Consider the following 6,000-nt stretch of genomic DNA (forward strand, 5'->3'; position numbering starts at 1 on the left):
TATAAGGCGGATCTACTGATGGGTCGAGATCCCCTTGGCGCATGATCAGATCTGTAAATCTGATAGTCTGGGGTATACTTGAAGTCTGAAAAACTATCTATACAAGCAGGACCGCAGATGCGACACGGTGCAGGTGTGGAGAACCACAGGGTAGACAAGGAGAAAGTGAAGAGATTCGCAGGTCTATCAAGGAAAAGGTGCGTAGGTTCATAGGTTTTTCACACGACAGGTGCAAAGTTCGCAGGACTGACAAGTGTGGGCGCAGAGACCCGCAGATTAGACACAAAGAAGCCGCGGATGTGCGCAGGTTTCTATTGGTGAAGTTGCGAACTTTTCTTGAAATATATTTTAACTGCTCCTTTCTGTTACTGTTGTGTTCTGGGTTTTGAATTGGTGTCTAGTTACTGGTACCGTGTTCTGAGAAGTTGTTGATTAGTTGCACAAGGAAGTTGATTAATTGCAGATCTATTTGATGTTTGATTGATATTCATGGATCCAGTCTGAAAATTCATGAAACGTGGTCCTTGAGAGAAAAGAGAAGGTTGTAGCCTTCTGCAGGTTGAAGCCCGCGTGCTGGTATAAGACTGCACCAATACAGAAGCATTGTAAAAAGAAGTTTCTAATTGAAAGAAGATAGAGACATATTGCAACAGGTGGTTTTCACCCACATTGGGTTTCCACCTTATATCTTGTGTTATTTGGTGTGATTGGTTGCTCTATTTTTCTGGTTCCCGTTTAATGCTATATGGTTCTGACACACAGATTAATTATCCACATCTGAAGAATATATTAAATTATAAGTTTGGAAGGTATACACAAGTTTCATTAATCAAAACTACAAATATTTGTATAAATTGAAAAGAGTTTGATAATACTGATTCAGCCCCCCCTCTCAGTATTATTTCCAACAATGTTCTACTTGATCACCATATGCTAAGGGAATTTGAACATTCTTGGTGATTTGCTGAACTACATCTTCCTCCTTTTGAGGAGTTGAACTATACAACTCATTGAGGTTATAAAACTCATTTCCATTGTCTGAAAAGTTGGCTTGATGCACTTCATCCTCTGAAGCTTGAATGTTCTCATATGTTCCTTGAAGTTCATTGGACATATCTACCTATTTAGGTTTTGCACTTTCATCCAAACTGCATTAGAAGAGCCATCATTTTTCTTGTGAAAGATAGTTTCTTCAACATCCTGATTTTCAGCCATTGAAGAAAGTTCATAATGCTCCTCTCTTTGATATACAGAGTCATGAAATCCTTCGCTAGTTTTGGGATCACTCAATTTATCTTCTTGACCTTCACCATTAACCAGTGAGATGTGACTTTGCTGAACATCATTTAGAACTAAAAGCTCCTCTTCAATGCATTCCCCAGGTGCTTGACCTTCACTATATGATGCCAGCTGTGATAGATTTTCCAGAGACAAAGCCTTTGGCAGGAGTTCGAATTGATGAGCACCATTCAAATTGTTTGCATCAAATTGAAGCTTATTTTTTAATTTTGGAGTGTTGCCACAATCCATTGATTCACCTTCATAAGATTCATTCTCATAAATCTGTTGGCTGTCATATTCCTCCTTTTGAGGACCATTCAACTCATTAAGGCCAAAAAACTGTTTTCTTTTGTCTGAAAAATAAGACCCTATTTCATGAGCTTCATCCTTCACAGCCTCTTGAGCTTCCTCATTGTAGTTCTTAGGAGATACAGTTTCTTGAGCATTCTGAGTTTCACTTTTGGAAAACTATTCAATTTGCTCTTCTTTTTCAACTACAGAGACCTGATACCCTTTAGTGGTTTTTGAATCATTCAATTCATCCTCTAAACCTTCATCATTAACAAGTGATATGGGATTTTCCTAAAGATACTCTTTACTGCATCCTTCATCAGCTTGAGCTGCACTGTTTGATGTATGTTGCACTGGACCTTCTAGAACTTTATCCTCTACTAACAAATTACCTTTTTTCTTACCTCTAACTGAATCTGCAATCTTCTCTTCATCGGTAGTTTCTTCAGCAATGTCCAAATCATGTGATTCATCTTCATTATCTATGTCTCCTAGCAGTGGACTATTTTCCAAATCTACATTTGAAACTGGAATCTTCTCTTCCATGTCATAGTGTCCAAGCTCTGGCTTTTTGGATGCAGTACTATATTCCAATCCAAACAAAGTGACTAAACAGGGAGATATATTATATCCATCAGTAACCTCAAGGGTCTTCAACGAAGTATTTAATTGGGGCATTCCTTGCTTACAAGCCTCTTTTGTAAGACTCTCTAGGAGTTTGTCTAGTACAAAATCATCCGTTCTTGAACAAAGAAACATGTCATTTGTGTCCATAGGTTTGGGCTTGTTTAAAAGAGTACCAGAGTCATTACATCAAAGGGAACAAAACATCAATACTATCATTACTGAGACAATCCATCTTTTATTTGGAACAAAGTCATACATATCTTGATGGGGGAACACATTGTTACAGTCTACAAAATTGATTGAAATGTATGCTTCTGTTTCAAGAATAGAATCAGTTATACCTGAACAAGGGAACATGTCATTATTATCTGGAAGCTTCACTCATTTAATTTGTTCTAGAATTATCGCAGCAGATCATTAGTAGTTGGGTTGTGTCTCTTCAGCTCTGTTCTGTATAGATTGTTCTTCCAGGTCATCCTTTTTTCCCTCAATTTTGTTAGGGGAAATGAATCCCTCATGTTTTCCATGGTTGTCCATATCAAATAATTTTTCTTTAATCGGACTTGCATTAGTTATGCCATCAACAATACTAATGCTTTCTTGATGTGCTTCATCTTCAACTGCATTCTTTTCCAGAGCTACATTGTAAGATCCACGTTCTACTTGATCACCATTTGTTAAGGCATTTGAAAATTCTTGGTGATTTTCTCAACTACATGATCCTCCTTTTGAGGAGTTGAACCATACAACTCATTGAGGTTATAAAACTCATTTCCATTGTCTGAAAAGTTGTCTTGATGCACTTCATCCTCTGAAGCTTGAATGTTCTCATATGTTCCTTGAAGTTCATTGGAAATTTAAGCTATTTGAAGGCTATTTAGTGGCTGACCTAAAGGCCACAAATCAGCCAAGAAGATTTGGTTTAACCCAGCATTTCTTGGCTGCCATAGGGTAGAGTTTTATTCAAGTTTTAGTATAGTTAATTTGTTAATTTTTTCTAATTGAGTTTGATCACTAATCTAGTGGATGCCCAAGTAAGCTTGGCCTCTTTCACATTGGCTTTTGCTAACCTTTTTTGCAGGTATCAAGTGTCTCCTAAAGCTGATTTGTCTCTCCTCTTTTGGACTGATATTGGGCAGAAAGGAACTTGCTTCTTGGCAGATTTCCTCTACCAAAGAAAGCTGATTTTCGTTGCATTTGAGTGGCCAAATTTTCCCTTTTTTCGATTGATATCTGTTAGTTGTACTAGAAGACCTAAAACTTCATTTTGAGATGGTTTTGGGGCAGCTTTTGAAAGGGAAAGAACATTTGAGGATTTGGACAACAAGGACAAGCAAACTCTTTAACTATTAGACCCTTTCATTGTACCTTTCAGAGTGGTTCTACATTCCAAAGATTCTTCATGGATTCCCTATTTTGGAACTCATTTAGACTTCTCTTCTCATCCATAAAGGGAGTTCTAAGTTTTGTTGGTTTTTGATCTTATCATTGAGTGAAAGATCAAACCAAATTTTGTAACTATTTCCAATTAACATCTAGTTTGAATTTTTAATCACTTATAACTATTGGAAGGAGGTATCTCTCCCTTTTGAGGGATCATTTGTAAACTTACTCCAAAAACAACTTCCTTTCCATCCCTCATTTCATAAGAGGGAACCAATATAATATAGAGGCACTTGTTCTTGGGATCTTGGTGACCTTTTCCCCTTGGTATCCCACTCTTCCTCATTTGCGGAAGGTCTCCATGTGATTGATTGAGTGGTTTGTTTTTGTCACTTAACACTAAGTAGATTAAATGAACACTAATTACTTTCATTTTCATTCTCTTTTTTGCTTTCATTTCATGCATTGTAGTTCAGATGCTCTAAACTTCACATGCAAAATACTTAGATGAGTCTTGTGAACTATTTTAATTTATTTTGAGAATTCCATTTTCTTATAGTTTTTATCTTGCTCTATTGCAATTCCAAATCCATTTGCTTATTTGCGTAAGTTTCTCTTGCTCCTTTTCTTAAAGGCATCATTTATTTATTGAGGCATCTTTATCGCTGGTTTGGCAATTGCAAATCCTTTCATCTCATTTTGAGCAATTAGTAGATTTGAATTTTTTTGCACTTAGAGGAAATTAACCTCTAGCTTAACTGGTTGTATAGTTTTATAAGGCTCCTCTTCACCCATTTCTTTTCCAAGCCTGGAAACGGTAAACACTCGACTTGCTAAATTAGTTTGGGTATGCCCAATGTTGGATCTACTTGTGAGTGGGTTGAATTGAAAAATTAGTTGGATACTCATTAATGAAGCTAAGCTTCTCCATGTTGGATCTCCTTGCAACCATCCTTATCTTTTCTTGGATAAAGTTTTGGATCCTCCACCCTCAGTTCAGTTAAGAACCCTAAAGAACCAACCGACAACTATGTCTAATGGGAGGCAAAAGGTTCCAAGGTATTTTCCAATGTCAAAGGATACAATATATGTCTTAGAAAATCACAAATTTCTTATGCTAGAAGTGTCTATCTTGGCCTCTTTCACATTGGCTTTTGCTAACCTTTTTTGCAAGTATCGAGTGTCTCCTAAAGCTGATTTGTCTCTCCTCTTTTGAACTGATATTGGGAAGCAATGAACTTTCTTCTTCGCAGATTTCCTTTACCTAAGAAAGCTGATTTTCGTTGCATTTGAGTGGCCCAATTTGCCCTTTTTTGGATTGATATATAGCAATTGTACTAGAAGACCTAAAACTTAATTTTGAGATGATTTTGGGGCAGCTTTTGAAAGGGAAAGAACATTCGTGGATTTGGACAACAAGGACAAGCAAACTCTTCAACTATTAGGCCCTTTCATTGTACCTTCCAGAGTGGTTCTACATTCAAGGATTCTTCATGGATTCCCTATTTTGTAACTCATTTAGACTTGTCTTCTCATCCATAAAGGGAGTTATAAGTTTTGTTGGGTTTTGATCTTATCATTGAGTGAAAGATCAAACCAAATTTTGTAACTATTTCCAATTAACATCTAGTTTGATTTTTTAATCACTTCTAACTATTGAAAGGAGGTATCTCTCCCTTTTGAGGGATCATTTGTAAACTTCCTCCAAAAACAACTTCCTTTCCACCCCTCATTTCATAAGAGGGAACCAATATAATACAAAGTCACTTGTTCTTGGGAGCTTGGTGACCTTTTCCCCTTGGCATCCCACTCTTCCTCATTTGTGGAAGGTCTCCATGTGATTGATTGAGTGGTTTGTTTTTATCACTTAACACTAAGTAGATAAAATGAACACTAATTACTTCCATTTTCATTCTCTTTTTTGCTTTCATTTCATGCATTGTAGTTCATATGCTATAAACTTCACATGCAAAATACTTATATGAGTCTTGTGAACTATTTTAATTTATTTTGAGCATTCCATTTTCTTATAGTTTGTATCTTGCTCTATTGCAATTCCAAATCCATTTGTTTATTTGAGTAAGTTGCTCTTGTTCCTTTTCTTAAAGGAATCATTTATTTATTGAGGCATCTTTATCACTAGTTTGGAAATTGCAAGTCCTTTCATCTCCTTTTGAGAAATTAGTAGATTTGATTTTTTTTGCACTTAGAGGAAATTAACCTCTAGCTTAACTGGTTTTATAGTTTTATAGGGCTTCTCTTCACCAATTTCTTTTCCAAGCTTGGAAAGGTAAACACTCAGCTTGCTAAATTAGTTTGGGCATGCCCAATGTTGGATGTACTTGCGAGTTGGTTGAATTGAAAAATTAGTTGGATACTCATTAATGAAGCTAAGCTTCTCCATGTTGGATCTCCTTG

Source organism: Pinus tabuliformis, chromosome 2_1 (assembly GCF_031772625.1).
Source record: "Pinus tabuliformis cultivar Carrire ecotype Pingquan chromosome 2_1, CPIR1, whole genome shotgun sequence".
NCBI lineage: Eukaryota > Viridiplantae > Streptophyta > Pinopsida > Pinales > Pinaceae > Pinus > Pinus tabuliformis.